Here is a 14,623-nt window from a genome sequence, read left to right as displayed (position 1 = left end):
TGAGGGGGAAGTGTTAGAAACGTAATTCCAGATTAAAAAGAATAGCTAAGTGGTCAGAGAGGCATAGTTGGAGGGAAAAAAAATTAGAAACAAAAGAGCAAATTGAAATGATTAAATCAAGGGTGTGACCTTGGTTATGTGTTGGGCTAAGAACAAACTGGGTTAGATCAAAGCATCCCAACAGAGATAGAATATCCTAAGCTAAATTGGAAGACTGTGAGTCAATATGTATATTAAAGTAATTAGGCTTGGGTGGTCTATAGACCATGGCAATGATTTTAGAGTGGGGAACGGAGACCAAACAAGACACTCAAAAGAAGAAAGAAGAGGTACATCAACAGGACAAGAAGATTATAAATAATAATGCCCCACCTCTACCTGAAAAACAAGGGAGGTCAAACAATACGTACCTGGGAGGCACTAGTTGGTTGAACAGGAGACTATTTTATCTGTGCCTGGTTTCGAATAAACACAAAAAGTCAAGTTAAATTCCAGTCATCTTCATCCATACCTTCTACTCTTCAAACACTACAGGTCCACATGGACTCAGAACAATCAGGGGTCTCAACTCTCCCTCAGATTCTTAATTTCCAGAAAAACCTACTGACAAATTACTGTACATTCCCCGTTGCATTTTAGTTCAGTTATGACAATGTTTATTAACTTTGTTAAAACTATGTTTTTCATCTTGGCTTGCAGTTACAAAATCTACAACTGCACATGGGGTTTATGTGGAAGTGTAGGCAGAGTCCTCCATCCTGCCCACTTTCTTGCCTTATCACATTCCCTCTAGCAATGCCTACCTTCTTCTATTTGGTTATGTTTCCCAGCTCCTGAAAGGAATCTTTCAACAACTTTAAATGAGGTATCAGTTTTTATATCTTACTGCAAATCTCCAATTGCTAGTCTTTACCCATGATGCAGCCCTCACAGTGGCTGGTCTTGGTGTCCTACCTGCAGCTCACCCAGCCCCTTAATTGATTAAACATCTAAAAACATCTTTAGGCAAAACAAATATCTGAATCTGTCAGGAGCTGAGAAGCCTTACAACTCAATTTACAATATTATAGTGCTCTAGTTGTGTATTTACAATAGCTGTGATACTGTATAAATACTTATAAATGTTTTACACCAGGTTACTCACATGCATGTTTAACATCCCTCCCTGTGTGCCATTTTCATCCTTTCAGAAGATTATCCTCCATTAAAGGTGGGGGCTGGGGGTCTGATGACCTCATCCTCACAGATTTATTTCACCATGAAGGGAACCACAATAGTTTCACCAATAAACCTCAATAATTTTCATGCCAGGATAGGAGAGGGGCTGGAAGGGGGAACAAGCTGCCCAGCCATGCGGTTGAAGCTAATACCCCGGATTCTCTCCAGACACAACTGTATGAGCTCCACTAGCCAGGAAAGGAGGATCTACTGTACACCGAGAGGGGCGGGAGGGGGGAACAAGCTGCCCAGCCGTGTGGAGTGCTACAGAACCCTAAACAGACAATACACACTAGTCGAATATTTGACCAAGATATCCAGACACAGCTGGATGAGCTCCACCATTCAGGACAGGCAAATAAGATTTACTCCACAGACATTCACAACAGCGACATATCATAAAACATGTGCACATATTGTTAAATTATTACTTGTTTTTCAGGAAGTTAAAAAAAACACTTGAATTACTTATCCAGTCTCTCGAAATAAAATTATTTTATTTTTAACATCGGACCATGTGTTTTTTTTTATCTAACTTTGACAGCCACATCTTAAATCTTGTCAGTCAGCTCTTTTTTCTCTATTTGAATTGTGGTGATTCAAATAACTTGGGATAACAAGTGGTCTCAAAGTCACCGAGCGCACAGAGCTTCAACAACAGATGACAACTTCCTTAGTCCTTCCTTAGTCTTCCTGAAATTGTTAGACGGGGCGGGGAGCACTCGGGAATATGAGTTATGCGAATTAGATTATGAATGAATAAAAACATTTTATTAAAAACACATTTGCGTTTGTTTGGGAGCTTTAATATGTATTTTTCATATACAGATGCAGGCATTCAAAACAAGCGGCGATACCGTATTATTTTGCGGTGCGCTTCGAGCAGTATACCGCGAGTTACCATAAATTCTCGTATAGTACCTCATAATACCACGTGGTAACGCAAGTAAAATAATAGAATCCGGAATTTCTACAAGGTGAAGCTAATAAATCTCAACCTCTCATGTTTGAGCTGTCACCATCAAATTCTCTAACGAAGATATTACTAATAGTATTTATAATGAATTTTACCACTGAAGGGAAATCTTAGTAGCTGAGCATGAAAAGAATAGGAGCATGCTGTAACGCGTGTGAAGGCCATAAACTATATTAATTTTGGAACATAAACATACAGTATGTGGCTGGTCTCTGTACTTTAAAGAAAACATACACACCAGTATTCCATTTCTCCCATTTACTTACTTACTGGGTTGTAGAGGGGGGGAGGTGTCTTTCGCTGGAAATCTCGCCCCCAAAATACCTTTGAAACCGGTTTAATTCGTCACAGCCAGTACTCCCGCAGAAAGGGGGGTTGTACAGTATGTACTGTATATGGCTGGTCTCAGTACTTTAAAGAAAAAATACACACCAGTATTCCATTTCTCCCTAAATTTTAAGCATCAAAGTCTTACATGCGGTTGTTTCGGAAATGTTTTTACGTGCTTCTTGCTCCCTCTGACCATGTTACTGTACTAGACATTTATACAGTATTTAGTACTCTGTGAGAAAAGTGATCATTTTAAGCTATTCTGCGAGTACGCTCGATACCGGAGTAAACAAGCATACTTTTAGAATTTGATTAATCGGGAATACAAAATGGAATCGCGTATCTAAAGAAATTAATAACAATATAATTATATTCATGTACTGTAACACAAATAGTAGTATATACTGTACACATACAGTGTCTATTGATACAGATGCAGCCATTCAAAGTGCGCGGTACAGACACGTACCGGAGGTAATTGGCTATGGCATCACGCATTGTGACGCACGATGACGGTACGTGATTGGTTGACCGACAGGGGCACTCGTGGTCCGTTGGTCTGTCATAGAAAGATTTACAGTAAATGTCTTTACTGTGCCCGTTGTAGTATTGAATATTTATATGGAATTTTACCACTGATTGGAAATCTTAGTAGCTGAGCATAAAAAGATTAGGAACATACTGTAACGTGTGTGAAGGTCATAAACTATATTAATTTTGGAACATAAACATACAGTATATGGCTGGTCTTGGTACTTAAAAAAAAAAATACACACCAGTATTCCATTTCTCCATAAACATTTTAAGCATCGAAGTCTTTAACTAACGAGATACCGGAGTCAACAAGCATACTTTTAGAATTTGATTAAAAGGGAATATAATATGGAATCGCGTATCTAAAGAAATTAATAATGATATAATTATATTCATGTACCACAACACAAGAATAGTACATGCTGTACATTGTCTGTTGATAATGTTTCTGTAGTGCTTTTTCAGCACTCTGCATGTGACCTTACCGGTGGCGCTTTGGGTTAGGTTCCTGGCTCCCATGTCACACGGTCTGTGATCGAATCCCACTGTGGAATTGTGACTTTATTTTTAACAAACATTTCTTTGAAAAAATGAAACGTTTCCCTTGGTCAGAGATTAAATAAAACCTCACTCGCACCAAACAAATTTATATTTCTAAATATCACAACATGATCAAATTTAAGTCATTTTAATAACAATGAATAGTCACCTAGGCGTTACAATATAAACATTTATATTGATTTAAATCGCGTTTTGATTTAAATCGCAAACGCGGGTTTAAATATATGTGTTTTTTGATTCACAATCAGACAAATGCAACATAAATTGATATCTTTGTCTTCTAAGTATCTTAATAAACTTTCAGCATAACTTTCTCCCCGTTTAGATTTATTTTTCTTGGAATCTTGGGATCAAACGTGGAAAGATTCGATTGTAATCGTTTTTATTTTTTAAATACATTTTAAAAAAGTGTAATCTATGCTAAAAAGTTGTACACCACCTGCTATAAAGATACATATTGTAATACTTTCGGGTTCGGATAGGACAGACACGAGAACTCAGACTTGCGGTGTTAAAGCAAGTTAAAGCCTTGATTTTATATATCACCTTTAAAAGTGTAATCTCAAAGCAAAGTAAATACCCAACACTGATTGTACCCATCTGTCATGCTGATAAAGCACCTTGAATTGAATTGAATTGAGGGAGAGAGGGGGGGAGGGCGAGCGAGAGAGCCAGGACAGACAGGAAAATAAGATACACTCCACAGACATTCACAACAGCGACATATCATAAAACGTTTGCACATATAGTTAAGTTATTACTTGGTTTTCAAAGTGCAATGAAATACAATATTGTTGTTGTTGCTGTTATTGTTGTTTTTATCCTGTAAAGCGTTTTGAGAAGCCACCTTTAAAGGTGATATATAAAAGTGCTGATTCTTATGGAATGTGTTCAGCCGGGGATTCAAAATTATTTTTATTTTTTTTTAATCGCGTATCTAAGGAAATAGCAGTATAACTTTGTTCATGCACAAACAGTGGCATGTTACATTATTAATTTGGGTGTCTCCTCTTGCCAGAAAGCTCTAAATTGCATTTTGAGTGCCGTTTTTGACTTTTTCTAAATTGCAACCTATAAATAAAGCAGTTACAGTTTAGACTTATTTTAAACTGTATTACAGCAGCACAATGGACAAAAATGCACTTGGAATCTGTCCAAGCCCTACTTTGTCAGGCATTTTCTTTTACTGCAATGGACATAAAAACTCCCTTGCTTTTCACAGAGCGTTTCATAATTTCTAACTACGAAAATTATTTAAACTGCGACACTTATCAGTCTTCCATTTCTCCCTAAACATTTTAAGCGTGAAAGTTTTATGAAACGGTACCCAAATATGCGATTGCTGTATAGAATGAATTTTAATTTTAAAAATTATTTAACACGAACATTAAGCTGTTTACATCCTCTGCCTGAGAACAGTCACCCGTTGCTACCCAACGCAGAAATACAGCCACTAACTAGCAAAGAGAGGACATCATTAGCTAGCCAATATGATAGAGAAATAAATGATTATTTTGTTTATTTCTTTTGCACATTTATTTGAACATTTCCATCGATTGTACAAGCACTTGGAAACTGTCAAATCCGTAGTTCATCAGGCATTTTCTTTTACGCTGTGGGCATTCTCCTGGTCTGGCGCCGGTCTGTGTCTTCTAGGATATAATGCCAGCGAACTCTTGTTTTTATGTCCACTATAACAGACAATCTCCTTTGCTTTTAACCGAGCGTCTAACCCCTCTGATTGGAGAAAAAAGACGTGCTGGTTTGCTATACATACTGTACCAGGAAGATGATTTCTTTCTATTCAAAACGTGTATTTTAAAAGTTTAAGAAGTAAAAACCTTACAGCATACACAGATTTCTAAACTGATCAGGATCGTTATCTTTGTCTTATCCATAATAATGTTCACCGCTCTGTCCAGCAAATTAATAATAAACTTTATTTTATATAGCGTTTTAAACCAATAAGTAATTAGATTGCTAATAAACCTAATCACTTTTTCTACATAAGCACAGCATGATTGCTCTCTGAAAATGCTTTTTCTTTTTGCTCAGATTTCAATTATAGATCGTATTATTATAAACTTTCTTGGAAAAATGTCTTTTATGTAAACCATGTTTGCTATTAATTCATTTAGGGCTAGAATATGTTCATTGTCGAGTCGAGTCGAGCCTAGCTTTCTTAACTAGTAAGTACTGTACTTCCTTGGCTTTGGAGAGGGGGTGTCTTTCGCTGGAAATCTCGCCCCCTTCTACTTTGAAAATACCTGTAAAACCAGTTTAATTCGTCACAGCCAGCACTCCCGCAGAGAGGGGGGTTGTACTTGTTAATGTCTAAGCCGGAACACATCATTATATCTCATTTTGTATTTCTATAAAAAAATCGTTTGCCCAGCTTAACACTATTGCTGTTATTTTTATCCTGTAAAGCGCTTTGAGGAGCACAGCTTTCTCACCACTTAGATTACTTTTTGATACCATCCTTACACAAAGCAGAAACTTCTTGTATTTTCCGATGACATACTGTACAAGTGGAAAGATCACAGATTTTAATCGTCTTTTTTCTGAACCAGGGAAAATCTGATCATGTTTCTCTATAACAATAATAAAAAACTTTATTTTACATATCACCTTTAAAAGTGGCATCTCAAAGCAATACAGTAGATGTAAACCACAGATTACAAAGTAAATACCCAGACAAACGCAAACGCGTTTTTAATAAAATGCTTTTATTCATTCAGCAGAGAGAGAGCGTAAAACCTGGGCATAACAGCTGTTCCTTTTTCTGATCACTCGCTCTCTAGATAAACGTCTCACCAATATTGAATATTGCAAATATTCAATACTTAAACGGGCACAGTTAAGACATTAAATATACATATACATACTGTATACAGTACAGTTTGCATACAGTAATATGTTTATGTTCCTAAATCAATCTCTTTTATGAGCATGTGAAAGGCATGGTGAATCGATTCTCAAAAATTACTGTACTTTGCATGATTGGAAACAAATGCGTGATTGTGAAATGCTGTGGTGTTACTTTTACAAAGACGGTCAATGAAAAAAAGAATGTGGACCAGGGCAATACTTTGAGTTTACAGCTTGTCCAGGGTCATTCATTATTAATACTATTAGTAATATCTTCGTTACAGACTTTGATGCCGACAGCTCAAACATGAGAGGTTGAGCTTTATTCCACCTTGCGGAAATTCCGGATACTATTATTTTGCTTGTGGTATTATAGGAGAATTTATGGTAACTAGCGGTATTTACCGGTAACTCGCGGTAGACTGCGTAAAGCTCACAGGAAAATAATGCGGTATCGCCCGCACATTTTGAATGGCTGCATCTGTATGTGTAGGGCTGTTTCAGAAGTCCTCTTGTGACTGTGCTAGTGGTTTGATGGTTTAAGTGCCTGATTTATAAGTGTGAGGTTGGCTGTTCAAATCCAGCTAGCACCACAACTTTTCTTCAATCATTTCTTTGAAAAAATAAAATAGCAATATTACGGAAAATTAATTGACTTTTTTATATTTCTAAATATCACAACATGTTCGAATCTAAGTCATTTTTTAATAACAACAAATAGTCACCATCTGTCCCTCTGAATCACTCCAGTAGCAGGAACCTGTATCGTGCGGATCCCTTTAGATCTCCCTTCAGATTTAAAAAGTTATAAATAATATCTTCGGTGTCTCATCTTTCCAGTTTAGCTGATCTTTTGCTGCCTACGCATGCTTACACAAGCTCCCTGGGTAAACTATCATACTTGACTGAGAAAGCTTTAGAGAACTTAACATTTGAATTAACAACAAATTGTAAATATGACGTTTACATTGGTGTTATTAATTTTTCACTTGAGTATATGGGGTAGTGTCAGCTGTCAATGAGAGCAGACTCCCCCTCTTAGGCTGGGCAAACGATTTTTTAAATTTTTATAAAGAAAAAATTAAATATAATGATATTGTAACACTACAGGGTTCACGTGAGTACCCCCTCCACTGCCATATCAGGTAAGCCCCCCACCGCTGGGGACTCAAACCCAAGCCTCTAGCATCACTCAACAGGGACCCAGCCTCTTGAGCAAAGGGGGAATCTCCCCTCAGCCTGGCTGCTGTGGTCCCTGCTAGAACCAGGGAAGAGCAGTGACATCACCGAACTGGTAAGCCGGCTCTCACAAGCAATGGAGGTTGTATGCGTTACAATATAAACATTTACTGTCAACAATTGATTAAACAGTATCACCTTGTATCTCTATTAATGTAACTATCAAGTGGTTTTGAATAAATACAGCTTTTCAGTATAGATTACAGTTTTCTAAAACGTATTTAAAAAAAACTCCCATCTTCTTTAAAACACAATACGCCAGGTCACGTGTTTGACGCATTAGCAAGTTAAAGCGATTCAGTTGAAAAGCCGGGCACGATAATTGTTTTGTTCCTTAATTTTCTGATCTGCAAGGCCATTTGGCTGCAGTGAATGTGAATTCTGTCTGGCATTGCCAGATTGTGAAAAAATAAAAGTATTTTAATCAAGATGGGGGCAAGGCAGTCTTCTCTATGACATTCTCCCTTATAAAATTAATGTGAAACAAAACAAAACAAAAAATAAGATACAATCTACAGAGATTCACAACAGCGACTGTCAGAAGATAGGACACAGCGACTCAGACTCCCGTCGAATGGAAAAGGGCACTTTAACTTTCTGTACAGGTGGTACAGCACCCAGACAAACGCAAACACGTTTTTGAGCTCGTTTTTATTCATTCATAATCTAACTCGTATAACTCACATTCCCGAGTGCCCCCAACCCCGTCTAACAATTTCAGGAAGACTAAGGAAGGACTAAGGAAGTTGTAATCTGTTGTTGAAGCTCTGTGAGCTCGGTGACTTTGAGACCACTTGTTATCCCAGGTTGTTTGAATCGCCACAATTCAAATAGAGAAAAAAGAGCTGACTGACAAGATTTAAGATGTGGCTGTCAAAGTTAGATAAAAAAAAACACATTGTCCGATGTTAAAAATAAAATAATTTTATTTCGAGAGACTGGATAAGTAATTCAAGTATTTTTTTTTTTAACTTCCTGAAAAACAAGTAATAATTTAACAATATGTGCACATGTTTTATGATATGTCGCTGTTGTGAATGTCTTGTCTGTGGAGTGTCTTGTCTGTTTAGGTTTATGTAGCATTTCACATGGCTTGGCAGCTTGTTCCCCCCTCCTGCCCCTCTCTGTGTACAGTAGAGCCACCTGTCAGTTTGAGGCTGATACCCTGGATTCTCTCCAGACACAGCTGTATGGGCTCTACCATCCAGGACAGGAGGCTCTACTGTACACAGAGAGGGGCGGAAGGGGGGACAAGCCGATACATACTCTTAGAGTTTGATTAATAGGGAATATAATATAAAAATATAGTACTAAAAATAAGATACACTCTACAGACATTCACAATAGCGACTGTCAGAAGATAGGACACAGTGACTCAGACACCCGTTGAATGGAAAGGGGAACTTTAATGTTCTGTACGGCTAATATTAAAGCCAATACTTTAATATTCTTTTCTTTATGTTTAACAATAGTGGGTGCTGGCCTAATTCCTCCCTGCACCAGTTGTTAGGTTTTTTTCTCTGCACACGGAGGATGTTTCTACAGATCTCCATGTGCAGAGTTTCTGTGGAGTGTTTGTCCCATTGAGTGCACTACTGGTCTGTGAGGGGACCCCACATTTCACTGCCATACAGGGCAATGGGTTGGACTACACTTTCAAATATTTGGAGCCAGATTCTTGTTGGTGGATTGATGTTGAAGAGCCTCCTTCTTATTGCGTAGAAACCCCTGGGTGCCTTCTCCCTCAGTGCCTTCACTGCCAGGTCAAAACTTCCAGATGAGCTGATGGTACAGTATATGTGACACAGTATGTGATATGCCGAGATATGTGTAGCTAGATGAGTGCTCCAATGTGTTGTTGTTAAGTGTGAATTTGTACCTGTTTCCCTGAGGTCTGGCTTTTTTCTGGAAAAGCATAACTCTGGTCTTGTCCAGATTTACTGTCAGCACCCAGGTCTGACAGTGCTGCTCCAGCAGTGCCAGGTTCTGCCGCAGCCCCTGTTCTGTGGGCGACAGCAGGACCAGGTCATCTGCATAGAGCAGGAACTTAATTTCTGTGTCGTGTAGTGTGAGACCAGGACCCGCAGACTGTTCCAACATTCCTGCTAGTTCGTTGATATAGATATTAAACTGTGTTGGGCTCAGGCTGCAGCCCTGTCTCACACCACGGCCCCACGGTCAGTGGTGGTGATGTAATTAATAAATCTTTAATAACCAGCAAAATCCAGGAAACACTCAGTGTCCTCTTTGAACTTTGGAAGGGAAACACAGAAAGCCTTAAAACCTGTTAAGTTCCCTAAAGCTTTCTCAGTCAGGTATGTTTTGAATGTTGTGAATGTCTGTAGATTGTATCTTATTTTTAGTTTTTGTTTTGTTTCACGTTAATTTTATAAGGGAGAGTGTCATAGAGACGACTCCCTTAACCCCCATCTTGATTTAAATACTTTTATTTTTTCACAATCTGGCAATGCCAGACAGAATTCACATTTGCTGCAGCCAAATGGCCTTGCAGCTTTAATGTGCTAATGCGTTGGTTATACAGTCCGGGTGTGGCAAGCTTCTAATGTCTCTCGACTTTGGCAAAAGGAACGTGTCTTTCCTTGGAAGACAATGAACACATTCTAGCCGTACATGATAATATAGCATAAATACACCAACCGCGAGCCTGCACTGCAGCGACCATAGTACAGTATGGAGACCAAGACCTTTTACGGGAAGAGACGAGGTGCTTCTGCCATCCCCAGCTTGCAAAGAGCGAAGGGTAAGCAAATACAGCAGGCTTCATCTGAAATATGCAATTATAGCGCATATTACAAGGTATTATTGCCGTCTTGGAATTATACATTCAATTATAAATATTTCTTCGCAGCCTATTCTTCAGGAAAACACCACACGGGCGAAACGATCTTCGAAATCAACCACCAGGACAGTAAAAAAGAAATCAGTAAGACTGATGAAAAGAAAAGTTTATTTTAACGTCTGTTCTGCAACTGATGAATACTACTGTGTGATTTTATTTCTGAAATGAATTATGTTATTTTGCCACAGGCTGTGGGTCTCTGCTCTCGACCACTGGCCAGGGTGCCAACCTGTAGAAGCAGCACCTGTATGGAGACTTTTCAGCAGCAGCGGGAGCAGTACGACACATTACTGGGGAGGATTGGGAGGTTAGAGACACTCCTGAAGATGCAGAAGAAGGAGACAGTATGTTCCGGCAGTCAAACGGTAGAGCAGCTGTCTCCCGATAAGTGCCTCTCCCCGCTGCGCAGGTTGCAATGCCTGGCAGAAGCTCTGCCCCCCACAGAGTACACACCACCTCAGGACACTCCATCCCGGCATCTCTGCTCACCACCGCGCAGGAATTGGCTGATGCTGTCCCCGCCGTCTATCTCCCCTCAGGAAGCACCGTTTACAGAGCGGAATTCACAGACGCCAGTGGGACGAAAAATTCTCCCAGATATCCAGCTGTTGCCCATCTCTCAAGGGGGGGTTGTACTTGCAGTGCATCGTTATAGATGGGAAAGCGAGAGCTAACCGCTACACCCCCTCTTGTTTCGAAATCTTGTTACTTTTGAAATTTACTGGGGGTGGACCACATCGGTAAATTTCGATGGGTCCAGAGGCAAAAGTGCCTTGCCTTGCAATCTTCGAGAAACCATTAGTAGCATGGTGAATCAGAGATTCTCAACACTTACTTCATGCGACTGGAAAATAATTTGTGATCGGATCAACAAAATGCTTCGAAGAAGGAGGCAATCTTTTCCTCTAGTCTAACAGTCTGTCCAGAAACAAAACATTCCTGTTAAACAAGAGAAATGTAAAAAAAATTGGTACAAAAGTAAAAAAGCTATTACTTTTCGACAATGAAAACCGGTGTGTGTGTCTCTCTCTCTCTGATGGCGCACAGGCGTGGTGGGGTGCTCTGCCAGCTGTACAGAACATTAAAGTGTCCCTTTCCATTCAACGGATGTCTGAGTCTCTGTGTTCCAATGTCACCGAGCTAAACCCAGCACAAAGCAAGAACTGATCAATGCGATCTACAAATTCTGGGAGGAAGAACTGCCTGAACAAAATTGCAACAATTTTGTTAACAGGCTGTTTCGTGATCTTCCTAGGATTGTTGGCGGCGGGGGACAATCGGGAATGTGACTCTGATTAAGAATGAATAAAAGCATTTTATTAAAAACGTGTTTGCGTTTGTCTGGGTGCTGACAAATTAAAAAAAAAACAATTACTTTTTGACAATGAAAAACTGTGTGTGTATCTCTCTCTCTCCACTGGTGTTTGTAATTGTTTTTATTTTAAAATACAGTTTAGAAAAGTCATGTACCATAAAAGTACGGTAAGTAAAAACCATTAAAACTTTCGCTGGAGTTAAAATAAAGTCGATGTTTTCTCTTTTTGGCTAGTCTTGACTATTTAGCCATGAGATATACAATAGATTGTCATTAAACAACCTTATGTTTATTAATCTTCCTTGTTATGCACGGTGAGAGTGATAATGTAATGAGAATTAATTTAATCACAGAGTGCTCATAAATTGTGCTAGGAAGAAAACAGGTGTTCTGAAAGGTCACATATAAACAGGTTTTCGATGGACAGAATGATAGTGTAACGATGATGGACACAAAAACTCAGACTTGCGGAGTTAAAAGCTGCCTTTATTTTCTTTTCCGTCACCCACCGCCTGCCTGCTGGCTCTCCCGCGCCCCGACCAGAGAGATCTCTGTGATTAAATTAATTCCCATTACATTACCACTCCCACTGTGCTTAACAAGGAAGAGTAATAAACTTAAGGTTGTTTAATGACAATCTATTGTATATCTCACAGCTAAATAGTCAAGTCTACCCAAATGAGAAAATAATCGACTTTATTTAAACCCAAGCGAAAGTATTAATGGTTTTTAACTACCATACTTTTATGGTACATGACTTTGCTAGACCCTTCTACTTTGAAAATACCTGTGAAACCGGTTTAATTCATCACAGCCAGCACTCCCGCAGAGAGTGATGAAAACCGCGCAGCGCCACTCCTATTTGTCATTTCAGTTATGGAGGCGGAAAGACACACCTCCCACCTCTGGGTGCTTGTTCGAGTCACAGTAGGTAGAGACACGTACGAAAAAAAGTTCATTCTAGCTACAATACATATATATTTTTGTGGTAAGAGGGAGCAAAACATCAGTATTTACTGCTAGTAATTAGTGTACGATTTATAGTTGGAATCCTGAGCCTAAATATAAACATCTCAAATCAGTTTCGATCGAGGTCTCCAAAATGAACAAGAAAAAGAGCATTTTCAGAGAGCAATTACGCTGTGTTTATGTAGAATAAGTGATTAGATTTATAAGCAATCTAATTTCTTATTTCTGAACATTATTATGCAGAAGACAAAGGTAGCGTTTTACGTTGCATTGTGCATTGTGCTGCTGTAAGACAGTTTAAAATAATTAAAAGTCTAAACAGTATCAGCTTTATTTATGGGTTGTAATTTAAAAAAAGTTAAAAAACGCACTCAAAATGCAATTTAGAGCTTTCTGGCAAGAGGAGACACCCAAACTAATAATGTAACATGCTACTGTTTGTGCATGAACATAGTTACAGTATACTGTTATTTCTTTAGATACGTGATTGCATGTTTTTTTTTAATCCCTGGCGGGACCGGGCGTCCATAAGAATCAAATTATAGGTTTAATTGCACTTTGACAGAAACCAAATTTCCCAAATTTAATATGTTTCTTTTCTTTTATTGTAAATTAATTGTCCATAATATTGCTATTCTATTTTTTCAAAGAAATGTTTTTTAAAATAAAAGTCACAGCACCAGCTGGATTTGAACACCCAACCTGTGGTTTAGTAGTAAGGGACATAGACCACAGGACCACCTGCAAGGTCACATGAGGAGGGGTGAAGCAGCCCTACAAAAACAGTACCAACAGACATTGTACAGGGTATATTATTCTTGTGTTGCAGTACATGAATATAATTATATCATTATTAATTTCTTTAGATACGCGATTCCATATTATATTCCCTATTAATCAAATTCTAAAAGTATGCTTGTTTGCTCCGGTATGAAGCGTATTCACAGAAAAGCTTAAAACTACCACTTTTTATACATGTTATTTCACGTTAGTTACTGTAATGCTGTATGTTTATGTAACAAAATCAATATAGTTTATGGCTTTCACACGCGTTATGCTCCTATTCTTTTTATGCTCAGCTACTAAGATTTCCCTTCAGTGGTAAAATTCCATATAAATATTCAATACTAAAAAAAAGTAAAGACATTTAAATCTGTCTACGACCGACCAACGCACCACAAGTGCCCCTGTTGGTCAACCAATCATGTACTGCGGTATGACACGCGATGACGTGCGATGATGTAGCCAATTACCCGTGGTACGTGTCTGTGCCGCGCACTTTGAATGGCTGCATCTGTAGTTATACCGTTATTAATTTCTTTAGATATGCGATTCCATATTATATTCCCTATTAATCAAATTCTAAAAGTATGCTCCTATGAGTATGCTTCGTTTACTATGATATCGAACGTCACAGAAAAGCTTAAAACTATCACTTTTCTCACAAAGTACTGTATACCGTATAAACGTACAGTGACATGGTCAGAAGGAGCAAGGACCACGTAAAAACATTGTCGAAATAACCACATGTAAGACATTGATGCTTAAAATGTTTAGGGAGAAATGGAATACTGGTGTGTGTTTTTTCTTTAAAATACTAAGACCAGCCATATACAGTACAGTTTACGTTAATATATTTTATGAGCATGTGAAAGGCATGGTAAATTGGAGATTCTCAAGAATTACTTTGCATGATTGGAAACAATTGCATGATTGGATCAACGAAATGCTGTGCTGTTGCTTTTTGTTA

This window comes from Lepisosteus platostomus, chromosome 2, assembly GCF_059453375.1.
Source record: "Lepisosteus platostomus isolate fLepPlt1 chromosome 2, fLepPlt1.hap1, whole genome shotgun sequence".
Classification (NCBI taxonomy): Eukaryota; Metazoa; Chordata; class Actinopteri; order Semionotiformes; family Lepisosteidae; genus Lepisosteus; species Lepisosteus platostomus.
The sequence above is the reverse complement of the archived record's forward strand: the minus strand, read 5'-3'. Positions refer to the sequence as shown.